Below are 14,758 nucleotides of genomic sequence, written 5' to 3'. Positions count from 1 at the left end.
ATTATTGTCAAGTCTATCTTTAGAAATTTCTATGAATCTATTAAACAGCAAGAATTAATCTTATGGTTCTCAGAAAAATATACGAGATAATAAATATTATTCATTTATATATTTAAATTTATTAATTAAAAACAATTCTTAGTTAATCTATTACACTGATACAGTAATGTGCAACATTTTTTGGTGAAACAAATGCCAAGAATACCTGTTAGATTTCAAAATCAGCCAAATCCATAATAGATGAATAGGAGAAAAACAGCTTTTTGTTTTATCAAATACATAGTCACAAGGGTAAAAATTTATATTATTTCGAGTATAGAATATTTATAATTAATAAATTCCACATTTTGATAATGCAGAAATATTAGAAAGCAGTATTTCTTCAGCAATTTACAAAAAAGTCAAAAATATCTAAAGGTGGACTTGGCTGATTTTGAAATGTAACGACACAATTAATATTTTAAACGACTCCTGCAAACAATAAAAATTGGTACCCACCACAGAACAGATTAATAAATAGAATTCAGATAGGTTATACCCCCAATACACTACATTTTGACGCAGAGTTTTGAGGTTACAAATTCTGCGTAAAATATTTCACCGTGAGCTTTCTATAGGAAAGAGATGACCGTATACTATACGGTCTTCAATGTTATTGGATACAGTATGAACATTAATACAATTTTCATAGCTGATTTTAGCAAAATTCATGAATTTAAGAATGAAATAAAACCAAATAATCCGGTATAATCAGCTATTTTTACGAGTACATCGTTTTTCTTAGCTCGTATTCTTATTTGTCCGGTACAAATCTTGCAATCGATGTTTGACTAACTTCCCGACTAGCTAGACATTTGAAACTTTTAGAATATATCAGAACACGATGCCAATGCATTTTTTAATACATTTAGCCATCAATAAGTCGAATTGAATTCATTTACAGTTAATTCTGTTTTGTATGAAAAGTTATTTCGACACCATTATTGGTTGCTAGGGGTCTGGGGTCCTAGCAACTAAATTATTAATATATACGTGCGTTACTATGGAAATCAATATCACATTTCAGTATTATTTCTATCAAGTACAAATTCTTTTGATCGTTTAAGCTAGTCAAGTCAAGTCAAGTTTATATGATTCAACAGTAAATTTAAAAACGTTTATATAAAAAGTTCTTTTTATCTTGTAATTATTCAAAATTTGTTTGTAAACCGACAAGAACCGTGTTTTATTTAGACATGAATTTTATGTCAGTACTATAATACGACCCAAAGACCCATATATTTTTTTCCGATACAACATTTCACGGTGAAGTGTGACACCGCGAACTGCATGAGTACAAATTTCCAGACACAGGGTTTTGAATTATTTATTTATTCCTAATTATAGACGTTAAATAAAAAGACATAGGTGCTTGCCTAATATAATTATAGCAAATTTAATATTACCCTCACAAACACAGAACAGATTAATAAATATAAATCCGATAGGCTACTACATTTTCACACGGGGTTTTGTTGTATGTGTCAAACGAAAATTAAACAAACATTATAGACGTGCAATAGTGTGTGTTGCAACCTTCAACTACACCAATATTGAATGAGCCTCAGTGCATAGCAGTTGTCAGAATGAAGGACAAGTAATGACGTATTTTTGACACGTGTTTAAGTTTATCGCATATTCTTCCACACTCGAGATATGTTGCCTGTTACTCCATGCCCGTTAGGTATTACATTTCCCATTAATGGCTCAAATAGACTCTATGACGATCGGTCATATAAATGCCGAAAAACCCGTTTCTTATGTTGGCGTCCTGTGTCACAGGGTGTAAATCCGATGTCATAGCTGTCATACAATATGTATCTATATGTCGGAATGGCATAGATATGATCATAGACACTAAAACGCTCTTGGCACATATGTGCCCAATCGTCATATATAGTCTATTTCAGGGGGGGAGCAAACTGCGGCCCGCGGACCGCATGTGGCCCGCCGGGTATTTTTTTGCGGCTCGCCATCATTAATTGTACTTCTGATTACGAATAACTTTTTTATATATATTTTTTTAAAATGTTGACAATAGATTAAAATTTGAAGAATTTGTTGTTTCGTAAATGTATTATCTCAGTACGTCTTTTTTTCGTCTCGTCTCACACTATGTAACCACTATTTTCTACGTTGAACATCGTGACACACTTAAATACTTTTAACTCCGCGTTGCAAGGAAAAAAAATATATGCCCATGATTATGGTAAGAAGTTTGAATGGATTTCAATTAAAACTCAAGTTATTCCTTCGACAAATATCGAATAACAACGTGGATCACTCTCCAACTTTGAAGTTGCTGAATATACCAGAATATAAATTTGAAGAATATGGTAAAATTATTAAAGCTCTGAATGACGATTTTTCACAAAGATTTGGTGACTTCCGAAGAATTGAGACAAGTTTAGCAATAGTACGCGATCCATTTTCAATAGATATTGATAGTGTACCGACAGAGCTACATTTTGAGATTATCTGCAGTGTAACACTGATTTAAGAGAATTGCATCGTCGTGAAGAAATCTCCAAATTTTACAATGCCCCTAATTCAGACAAATTCTACCAACTTAAAGATTATGCAAGCAAAATGTTCGTTATTTTCGGATCAACCTATATGTGAACAAACATTTTCGATCATGAACCTCAATACAAATTCTTTACGATCAAATTTCTCCGATGCCCATTTATAAGCTGACAGATATAACACCTGAATTTTAAAAAAAGTACAACAGTTTCATTCTTCTCATTAATTTTTTTGTAATGTTTATTTTTCGTGATAATAAAAAATAGTGTATAAAATGGTATTTTACTTGCGGCCCACCGCTCATTTTCAATTCTTGAATTTGGCCCTCCATCCAAAAAGTTTTCTCCCCCCCTGGTCTATTTGAAACTTTTTCTAAACTAACCAATACCATCTGTAAATTGTAGTTTTAGTTCAATAAAAATAAATACGTATAAGTCGTATGACTAACAAAGTTTAATATGCACTATTTATGGCGGATCTTAACAGCCTACCACCACCCTTCGCTACTGATGCCAAGTCACCTGTAGCTAACTTAATCAATTTCATACATTTGGGTCTGTCTCTATAGAAGGATTTTAAACATAGATATTTGATATAAACCAGTTATGCTTGTCCAATTTTGTGCTTCTTTTCATGTTTTTTCAAATCTCTTATTGTCCTACAAGCGTAGTCGCATTCACGACATCTGAACGGTTTCTCACCAGTGTGAGTCCTGTTATGGAGTCTCAAGCTCGACGTTCTGTTGCATTTGTAATCGCAAACATCACATTCGTAAGGATTTTTACCGGTATGAATAATTTCATGCCTGTTTAACGTATTAACTCTAGCACATGTGTAGTCACATACAGAACATTTGAAAGGCTTGTCACCTGAGTGCTTCATTTTATGTTCTTTCAAATGAGAAGCCGTATCAGATTTATGTTCACACTCATCACACTGGAAATCTTTCTTGACATCCGTGTAAGTGTGTATTCTCAATTCATGCTGACGTAAATATATCTTCGTTTTACACGTAAAATCGCATACATCACATTTAAACGGCTTAATATCAATGTGTTTAATTTCATGTGCCTTTAAGTAATCCAGCCGTTTGCATTTATAGTCGCATTTACTGCACTGAAGCGGCTTTTCTTCCGTATGTGTAATTTTATGTGATTTCAACGCACTAGAATAACTACATTTATAATCGCATTCATCACATTCGAACGCTTTAACGCCAGAATGAGCAACTTTATGCATCTTCAAACTGCTCGCTACGATGCATTTATAATCACACTGATCGCATTCGAATGGTTTTATCCCAGCATGCTTCATTTGGTGTCTTATCAGATATCGTTCAGTACTGCATTTGTATTGGCACAAGTCACATTCGAATGGTTTCGAATGAGTGATTTTGTGATTATTTAGGACGCCTAGCGTATAACAAACATAGTCGCATTTATCGCATTTAAATGATTTCACTTTAGCATGTTTACGTTGGTGTCTTATCAAGTATTGTGCAGTGCTACATTTGTATTGGCACACGTTACATTCGAATGGTTTCGAATGAATGATTTTGTGATTTTTTAGCAAGCCTGGCGTGGGACATTCATAATCGCACGCATCACATTTGAAAAGATTTCCTCTAATGTTGTGTTGATTAAGAAGATGTAGCCTGAAATACTTTAGTATTAGACATTCAAAACCACACAATTTACACTTAAATGCTTTAACCAACTTATTAGATTTTTTAATGTTATTAATCGTTGGTGTTTCAAGATCTGTAACGTCATTTTTGTTTACAATTTTAATAGCATTATTTGGCAATGCTTCTTTTGTTTCCTCTGTAAAATTTAAATAATTGCAATCAATCTCGGTATTATCCATTTTAATTAATTCACTTTTGATTTCTAACTCATCGATTGTAATTTCATCATTCGTTGCATATGTCTCGTGTGCTTGTGATGAATTCGACTTATCAACATCTAAAACATCTTTACTGCAATGTCCCATGTCTTCATACATTGCTTTTGTACAGGATATTATCTGAAAAAAAAAAATAAAAACATAATAAATGCATTTGGCTCTTAGAGTAATAATATAAAGAGAGTGGGTATTGTTCGGCAAAATAAAGCCGTGTTTTTTGCGTATAACGCACAGTAGAACCTCAATTTTATTATTATTAACTTAACTATGAAACGTTATACCATCATGTTGCTTCTCAGTACGACTACCTAACAAATTTAAACACAACACAGTTAAGGCTATACTCCAGTTGAGGCATGGTCTAAAAAGATCATGCCTAGGCGATGCGCGGATTGTGCAAATGACGCGAGCCGAACGAAATATAATCTGTCATAAAAATTCAACTCGCGTCCATTTAATGTTATGTTCTTGTTATATTAGTAATAATAATAGTATATTCATTGTCATGTTTTCTTTTTCAACCAATGGGTAACGTTTTTTAGTCATCTTTACTCGATTTAAGAATATATTCTTCCGACGCCATGACAAAACAAATCGACGTGCGGACACCTCGACTATCTGTCTCCGATTGGCGACCAGTGAGAAATTTTGACGCACCTACAGTTGAAAATTATTTGCCGTTTCACTGAAGTACACTCTTAACACTTTGAAAACAATACTACCCCTGACAGGACATCAACCCGTATCCATTTGATTCGCGCCAATCCACTTTACAAAATAAGCCACGGGCGTCCTATGTAATTACGACGATATAAACCAGTAGTTTTTACATGATATTGAAATGTTTATCAGATCGAGTTAATTTTGGTTAGGTATCGGCTTTTGTGTTTTAGTTTTTCTTATAGCACTAATCCGTTATCTAACTGTCGTTTCATCACACTATTATGCCAATCAATGCAATGACGTCCCGTGGGGGTAGGCAGATTGAGCGTCGTTTTGGGGCGGCAGTTACTCGAAGGGCGGCAAATCGAGGAAAATTATTAGGAATTTATAGAAAAAGCTACCTAAACTTAGTAATAACGAAAATAGGTACTGTTCGGTTAAAGCGGATACAGCGGAAAACGCATTTTGAAAATAGCCGATAAACTGGATTATTTGTTAGTTTGGGTTAGTTTAGGTTGGGTTAGGTTAGGTTAGGTTTGGTTAGGTTAGGTTTGGTTAGGTTAACCTAACAAATAATCCAGTTTATCGGCTATTTTCAAAATGCGTTTTCCGCTGTATCCGCTTTAACCGAACAGTACCCGAAAATATCTTTCCTTTTAAAAAATTGACTCACTGGTTTTGTCGGGTTTGAGATATTTAGTTTACCTTCTTTGCCCTTCGACGTCCTTGGTGACCAGAAACGATGCGTGCAAATTTACGAATAATTAGTCTGATATTTTGTTAGTAATGATACATACAAAATATTTCTGAGATATTGGACTCATAACAGAATGATAAAAATAATGTATAAAAAAATGAGGCGACATTTTAGCGCTACGTAGGGACGGCATTTTATCTAGGGACGTCATTGAGTCAATGCAACCGGTATCGTAAACGCCGTTTTCAATTAATTAATCTATGCTCTGTACTTAGTCACAATAATAATTATTCATAATATAATTACCTTGACTTAACACCGTGTCAGTGACCTTACCACCTTCAGTCAATCTTATACTATGTTAAATGTAAAGCCTAGTACCCACGCACGTTCTTGCTCGATCGAGCATGTTGACTTGGAGGGTCTAGGACAATTTGGTGCCGGACAACTAGACGCCACGCAATTTGAAAATAAATAGATGTTAGGAACTTATAGGTACTTTTAAAACATATATTTAATACTTATTATTATTTATATTTGAATTATTATATTATGATTTAGTTGGTGAGAATTTAAATGTGCACACATAAATAATGATTTCATCATGCATATGTTTAAGTTCCAACGGAAAAGGAGTTTTTTATTTTTATATAAAGCCTTAGGCATGATAATTTTTAATCTGCAATATAAAAAACATTATGTTAAGAGTAAAATGAATTAAAACTACTAAATAGTAGATAGAAACTGATTAAAATTCCTCGTCTACGTTCTGTACATATATTTACGACATTGCGGCGTCCAATTGTCCTAGCGTCCAGTTGTCCCATTCCCGACTTGGAAGCATGCTCGTCGTTGCGTCCACACAGTCGAGCAACTCGACATAAGAACGTTTTGAGGCCACCGTCGTACCGCCACGACTTCGACCACGAGTGAGAGCGAGGCCACACTAGCCTTGCTGGTGCGTCTTCACTCCCTCACTCAAATTCCATTGCGAAAGAATTACCGATCGTCAATCTTTTTCAGATAGTGCAACTTGTTTGATGTCGAAAAAAATCCCATCGAGCCAGATGGTACACACGTTGAGACATGTTGGAATCAGCGTAAAACCATCGAGCATGAACGTGCGTGTGTACTTACTATAACCTTGCCATCTTGTATACAACCAGCGTCATCTTTAGATTAATAACTTGAGTCGGCTTTGATATAACACTAAATCAGCGCCATCTTTAGATTAATAAAGGCTGAGCATATCTTTTTGCACAAGCAACGAGTGGTCCACTGTTTAGCTGTCAAAATAAGATCCCAGATTGCGTGATATATTGATTCGCCCTTTCTCGTTTCAAATTAAATTATAAAAAAAATCTCAAATCAAATATATTATGAACTATCAGTGTTAAGTATTTATAAATAATATACATTCCTGTTATTCATCAGCTGTCAAAGTCAGACTAGTCCAATGATACTCAACCTTTTTTTTCTTCGGGCCAAATACATATATTTGTAAAGTAACGCGGGCCGCATCTGGTGTGACGAAAAATATCATGAAACCCCCACTTTTTTACAAACATTTTTGAGATTTTAAAAGTTATGCGTGTTTTGAAAATTAATCGTGCGCAATAGCAACACTCTTATAACAGATCTTATGTGGACCATAATGACAATCCTTTTCGGGCGTCACTATCTGTGCGTCAAAGTCGAAACGAATCTCAAGATATACGAAATTCCTTATAATAAATGTGTGTTCGGGCCGCACATAAAAGCTTACAGGGCCGCAGGTTGAGTATCGCTGGACTAGTCCTTTACACAAAAACCGGTGGTAATATCGATTTCTATAAAATATGTAGCATTGATCTATGCATTACATTATTGTAGAAGGTGTGTTAATGCTAGTGTATTATTTATCATGTAACTCATCTATTCAAATCAAATCATTCCCTGTGTGAACACGACAGACGCGTCGGTATGTGCACTTTATAGAACAATGACTGGTAATGACAGGTCATCCATAGACAACAACGGGAGGGGCGGAAAAAGTAGGACCAGTCGTTGTGAATGTATCGGCTTTCTACTTCAGCCGGCAATGAATCAGAATAAAACCATCGAGCAAGAACGTGCGTGTGTACTTACTATACCCTTGCCATTTTATATACAACCAGCGTCATCTTTACATCAATAACTTGAGTCGGCTTTGATACAACACTAAATACCATGCATTCAGTAAATAGAATAGAATTTGAAATATTTTAGGGAAAGATTTTTGTCATACAGTAAAAAATCATAAAAAAACATATGGCAATGTGGATTTGGTCTTGATGTGCGTTTCTGAAAATAAGTTAAGGTGATACATCAGTGAAACGGCAAATAATTTTCAACTGTGGGCGCGACGAAATTTTGGACTCGCTCGCATTCTGAGAGAGAAGGTCGAGCTGGAAACACGTCACATTGTTTCGTGATGGCGACGGACGTATTAATTCTTAAATCGTGTAAAGATGATCAAAAAAGTTACCCATTTACTTTAAAAAGAAAACATGTCAATGAATATATTATTATTGTTACTAACAGAACAATAACAGAACATAAAATGGACGTATGTTGGATTTATATAACAAATTATATTTCGAGTGGCATGCGTCATTTGCACCCGCGACCCGCAATCCGCGCATCGCCTAGCCACGATATTTTTAGACCGTGCCTCAACTGAGGTACAACCTTAATAAAATAGAGGATTCAAACATTTAAACGTCAATGACATTGAGTTACGTTACGAGATGATTGCTGCCGAATTTACAATCAGCCTGTAAAGTCGCCCAGTGTCATCATCGAACAAGCTAACAAGCAGATTGTAAACAATCTACCGAGAAAAGTTGAAAGCCGATCAACTTTACACGCTACACGCCGGCGTGTGGGCCTACTGCGTCTGCGCAGTAGATACTCCCGATAAAAATACGAACTACGTTCTGTCAAAATAGTCTTTAGCTTGTTGGCTTCTCAGCGAATGGAAAGTTTTGTGTGTCATTATCACAATCGCAGTAGGTAGCTGAATCGCCCGCTTTTAAATTCGCCAACAAACAGCTTGTAAAGTAGCTCAATGTCATTGACGCATTAAATTCAAGAAACAGTAAACATTTATTTACCCCATTGTGTTCTGTATCGTCGACAACTTCTTGTTTCACTGTTATGTCGTGAATTGGAGATTGTGAACGTTTTATTGACGCATCTGACGGCTGCAGTCCATCTGGGTTGGATACGTTGTCATCTGGTTCAAGTTTTATGTCCATCTTCCGTGATTGTTGTACAAACTAGAAACGGAGACGTAAAGTGACGTTTTCAAAAGTGACGTCATAGACAAAGACAAGATAATATGGATGATAGCTCTGTCCATAGACAAAAGAGTCTCAATTGCTGTCACGTAGCAAGTATTCTGTTTTATTGACGATTACAATAAAAAAATAGTTACCGATTGAATTGAATTAGAAACGAGAAGTTAAATATTGAAACAATATGTACCCACCTAGTGTTCTTGAATATGGGTCAATTATCTGGTGTCCTCATGAGGTTTCCTACAAGCAGTGACGTTCCTAGATAAAATGCCGCCCATAGGCAGAGCCAAAATGCCGCCTCATTTTTTATACATTATTTTTATCATCCTTTCTTGAGTCCAACATCTAAGAAATGTGTTGTATGGATACATTACTAACAAAATATCAGACTAATTATTCGCAAATCTGCCCGTGTTGTTTCTGGTCACCACAGACGTTGCAGAGCAAAAGAAGTAAACTAGATATCGCGAACCCGACAAAACTAGTGATCTGATTTTTTTTAATGGAAAGATATTTTTGTTATTACTAAGTTTAGATAGCTATTTCTAAATATTCCAAATGATTTCTTCGATTTGCCGCCCTTCGAGTAACTGCCGTCTCCAAGCATCGCTCAATCTGCCTACCCCTACGGGACGTCACTGCCTACAACGTTATTATAAAGTGCGCCCAGAAGAAATTACTTCAATGTCTTTATTTTAAGACACAAATAAAATAACTGTTAGGTAGGTAGGTACCTACTTTCCTTTTGATAATAATTACTACTTTTTTTGTTGGTGCCATTTTTCAGTATTTTTCATCGGAAGTACCTCTAGGACGTACTATGCTGTCTCAGAAATTAATCAATATAGTATTTTGGCCACCAATTCTCAAATTCAAACCAGATTACTACATCTATTTCTGTGTTTTTAAACTATTTTGATAAAATGTCTTCGTTTTTAATTGGCATTTTGTACACGTCTTAAATATATGATTTCTAAAGTTTACCGCAGTACCTATTTAAAATAAATTTAAATTAAGTAATTCACAAGGTACCTACCTATTTTAAATATATCTTATATTGTATTCTTTCACTAAATGATGTCATTGGGTTTAATTATTAAAGTAGTGTAGTGAAAGAGTAGTTTAAAATCAGTAAAATAAACTGGTCAGGGACAACCAAGTTATGAGAAAATCACATAAATGTATTGTGACGTCACTGCGGTCGAACCCGGAAACTCCGGATGTAAGTTCAGCGCATTACGCATTGCACTACGAGGCCGTTGTAATCATTAGACCTTTGGTTACCATCAAATAGATGCAAGAAAAGTACCTACTCGACGTGATTTCGTTCTAAGGGAGTGGTGTGATTGAAAAAAAAATATAAGTTTCCATGCGTAACCACAAGTTGTTTATTAATTATGAACAGTTTTTACAGTCTTACATGAAGTTTATAGAAGTTATACTTCTTTTGTAGCGTTTGGGTAATCAGATCATTGTGTATTTTTGTCGTGTGACATGTAACACATAATTTATTTTTTCACACGAAAAAAAAAACGCACTCGATTGGATTCGAATCACCGATTGTTCGGCTATCAGCCGAACGCACTACTTTTACGCCACAGTATGATACTGCAATCGTGACGATTATACAGTATAATATTATAGTTAAGTATTGTTCCGTTGCCTAGGCAGCGAATTTATTATTGTCGGCCATTTGCAATTCCTTACGTAAACAAAAGATTAAACGTCAGACTGACAGTTGGTACTTTAAAAATAAAAACGACGAGAAACCATTATATAATTTAGTAATATAAGTTAAAGTGTATAGAAATAAACTAAGGGCGTTCCAATAAGCGGTCCTTTTTCTTGAGCGTGTAATTTTACCAGACAATTAAGAGCTAGTCAAAGAATCTAGTTTATCACAAGTTTTGTTTTTGTTTTGTTACGCCAAATAAGTATAACTTCTAACGCGCGTACATAAGTACACACACCGATTTTTAATTTTTTACATATTATTATGTCACCTATTCATAAACTTAAATTATAACAGACGGGGATAAAGTAATCTTACCCATATACATAATAGCGGGGTTTACATTAGTAACAACACCTACCCCCTCTCACAACATTATATATTAAACAGGTGTTTGCTTCAACCCTATCAGACGCCGATGAGTAATTTTCTGGATGTGATAATTGAGGCGTCTAATTACAAAAAGCAAAAAGTCTACAATTCAATATTTTCTGGAAACAACGTTTTTATGTTTCAAGCTTAGATTATTCGTTTTAACGTGAGATTATTTTTTCCGTTGTATTCTATGTCGAAATTAGAACCAAAATGGCAATTTGTTTCAGCCGATAAACTCTTAAATGTAATAAATATAGGCAAAATGAAATTGGACATAGCGTTACTTGTACCTAATTTTTAATTTATGCCGCATAAGGCACATATTTCCATGGCACTGTCATGAGTTTACCAGATGCTACAGCATGAGATACGCCCTTTTCAATATTGAACGTTCCCTTATTGGTCGACTTAAACACGCGCGAAATCAACCAAGCTTTAAATAATATGAAACACGGACTTGGCGCTTTTTGTAATAAATGAGACTTAAAATATTTTTTTTCGTAGGGTTATGTCGCGTTTTTGGAATTTATAGATAAATACATATTGTGTAAAATTATACAAAGAATACGTGCGTATTTTTTTCTCGATTTTGACCAAATGTGGACTTATCGCTTTTTGGAATTAGACCCTCAATTACTAATTGCAAATGGCGGGATATTTGAGTTTTTAAAAAAATAACTAATGTCTGAAACAATCACGATAATACTGATGCATTTCTTTACGACTCTCGGAGTCGCATAATATGACGTATGATAATATGTGGCATTATATTGTGGAAAAGTATGTACAAGTAAAACAAATTAAAGAGAAGGAAAAAGGTTTTTATATAAATTGAAATAAAGCAAACACATTTTTAAAGAACTACTGCATCTGTAAAATTACGTGCTTAACCTATTTATAGAATACGCTAATCTATAATATATGGTAGATATTACAATTGTATTAATGAATCATATTATATTAATGAAATGGACCACACATCAATTTGCAAGGCACACTATTTTGCAATTTTCTGCATATAATAAAAATGAATTCACCATTTTTTAAATTGATGTTTATTAATATTATTTGCTATTAAAGGATTGACACGATATCATTATCATCATCATCAACTGGAGTCGATTTACTGGTGGATGAAGGCATACTATAGCTCCCTCTACAATTCTAGGTAACTAGTGCTCTATGTAAAACACTATATATTATGAAGGGATTTGGCAATCAGTTGTCCACTCGTCAAGCGATATGTCCAGTGAATTATAATTTAATCTGCTTGGCGACCTCTATCACATCACGTACTCTTGTTTAGATCCATATGATAATGTCGCAGAATTTTTATGTATTTTATTTAATATGACAATCAACAAGATCGATCATAAAATAATAATATAATATTCCGAATTAGAAACAAGAATAGGTGATGGTCCCAACAACAGGCGAACACAGAAAGCATAATTCAATCAAACAATAATTAATACAGTTTTGATAATTATTACATTTCAAGAGAAAAACAAATAGGTATTTAATACTTCTAAGACAATGAAGAGTAAATTATTCTAAAACCATTAAAAAATATAAATGAAGAAAATAGAGAGAATTTTGGAGCAACTTAATTTAAGAGGCAAGAAAACAAAACAGCTTTCGATCACTATGATGATTCAGAATTCTGCAAAGTAGAGCCACCGAACAATAGTAACCTAAATTAGCTCTATATGTTAGAATGTGTGAAAGTGAAAAGATGTGAGGTGATTATTTACAATAGGTATGTTAAATTTAACGCTTGATAGTAATTGTAGGCATTATGAATCATAAAAATATTGTCAGAAAAGGTACGTCATATTTCAAAAGATTACATTTTAAAATGTTATTTGGGTATAAAGGAAGTTAGGAACGTTATACCTCCCAAACATGTCATATAATGCCATTCGTAATATTTTGATTTCTCTTACATTAAGAGAATATGTGTCACATGCATGCACTGGGGGCACACATTAGATTAACACTTTACTCTTGACAAAATTTAAGTCTTTTTTAAAGTTACTATACAAGCGATTTATTATCTCATATTCAGTATTTGCGGTTCACACATTCCGAAAACCTGATGAAGATCATCGACTTGCTAGTTCTATTTACAAGAAGCGTCTGTCTTATACAATTAAAGGCCTTGTGACTATCTGCGTGTTTAAGTCTATACATCGCATTTAAATGATTTTTTCCATTATGTCTAATCTCATGTAATTTTAAATGTTGTAATCGTGTGCATGTGTATGAACATATATCGCATTAAAACGGTTTGCCGTCAATGTGCGTCTTTATATGTGATATAAAACTATGCCGATACGGGTATGAGAGCGAACATATATCGCATTTATATGGTTTTGCTCCAATATGTGTCATTTTGTGTGTTTTCATGTTTTGTGACTGTATGCATGTATAAGAACATATATTGCATTTATATGGCTTTTCACCAGTATGTGTCATTTCGTGGCTTTTCAGACTTTGTGCCTGTGCGCATGTATAAGAGCATAATTTGCATTTATAAGGTTTTTCTCCAGTATGTGTCCTTTTGTGTGATTTAAGGCTTTGTGACTGTGTGCATGTATAAGAACATACATTGCATTTATATGATTTTTCACCAGTATGTGTCATTTTGTGTGTTTTCAAATGTTGTGATTGTATGCATGTATAAGAACACACATTGCATTTATATGGTTTTTCACTAGTATGTGACATTTTGTGTCTTTTCAGGTTATGTGCCAGCCCGGATGTATACGAACACACATTGCATTTATATGGTGTTTCACTAGTATGTGACATTTTGTGTGTTTTCAGGTTATGTGCCAGCCCGGATGTATACGAACATACATTGCATTTATATGGTTTTTCACCAGTATGCGACATTTTGTGTCTTTTAAGTTTAGAAAAATATTTGTACGTAGAAGAACAAAACTCGCACTTAAATAGTCTATTGCTGGTGTCTCTTTTTTTATATATTCTAACACTATTCAAATGAGAACGGACATGCGTTTCACTATTTACAATAATATTATCATTGTGAATAGTTTTATGTCTTCTTAAAATACTAGAGGATTCTAAGATTGCATTACAGATGCTGCATATAAAATTTCGCGGAAAATGCATCACTTTTCTCAACACCAATGCAGCCACCTTCTGAGTATTGGCTGTGGAGTTTTCCTCTTTTATATTTTGTTCATCTATAGTTATTTCTGAATACTCTATCACGCACTCTCGGTCTCTATCAGCTTTGGGTTGTCGGCTACCATCCGTATTGGGACGCTCAGTAAAACATCGTTGGGTAGATATCTACAATGAGAAAAGATCTATATATTATAATATGTATATACCAAAGAGAATGAAGACTATAGAGAGAACAAGCCATTATTTACGTACGAAGCAGTAGGTCACCGCCATCTTTAGATTTAAACCCTCAGCATAACTTTTTGCACAAGCAACGAGTGGTACACTTTTCAGCTGTCAAAATCA

The 14,758-nt window shown here is 34.3% G+C and overlaps 1 long non-coding RNA gene across 1 annotated transcript; it reads right to left on the bottom strand.

The window, feature by feature from the left end:
- Nucleotides 1-2,816: 2,816 nt before the first annotated feature.
- Nucleotides 2,817-9,183, bottom strand: LOC147076642 (uncharacterized). Its single transcript, XR_015069344.1, has 3 exons — nt 8,965-9,183; nt 2,954-4,590; nt 2,817-2,890 (listed from the first exon to the last, which is right to left on the bottom strand). It is a non-coding gene; the product is annotated as an uncharacterized LOC147076642 (long non-coding RNA).
- Between the last annotated feature and the right edge of the window lie 5,575 nt (nt 9,184-14,758).

The sequence above is a fragment of the Rhyacophila brunnea genome, unplaced genomic scaffold (assembly GCF_057557595.1).
Source record: "Rhyacophila brunnea isolate RB1 unplaced genomic scaffold, BYU_Rbru_1.0 scaffold_13, whole genome shotgun sequence".
In the NCBI taxonomy this organism is placed as follows: domain Eukaryota; kingdom Metazoa; phylum Arthropoda; class Insecta; order Trichoptera; family Rhyacophilidae; genus Rhyacophila; species Rhyacophila brunnea.
The sequence above is the reverse complement of the archived record's forward strand: the minus strand, read 5'-3'. Positions and strand labels throughout refer to the sequence as shown.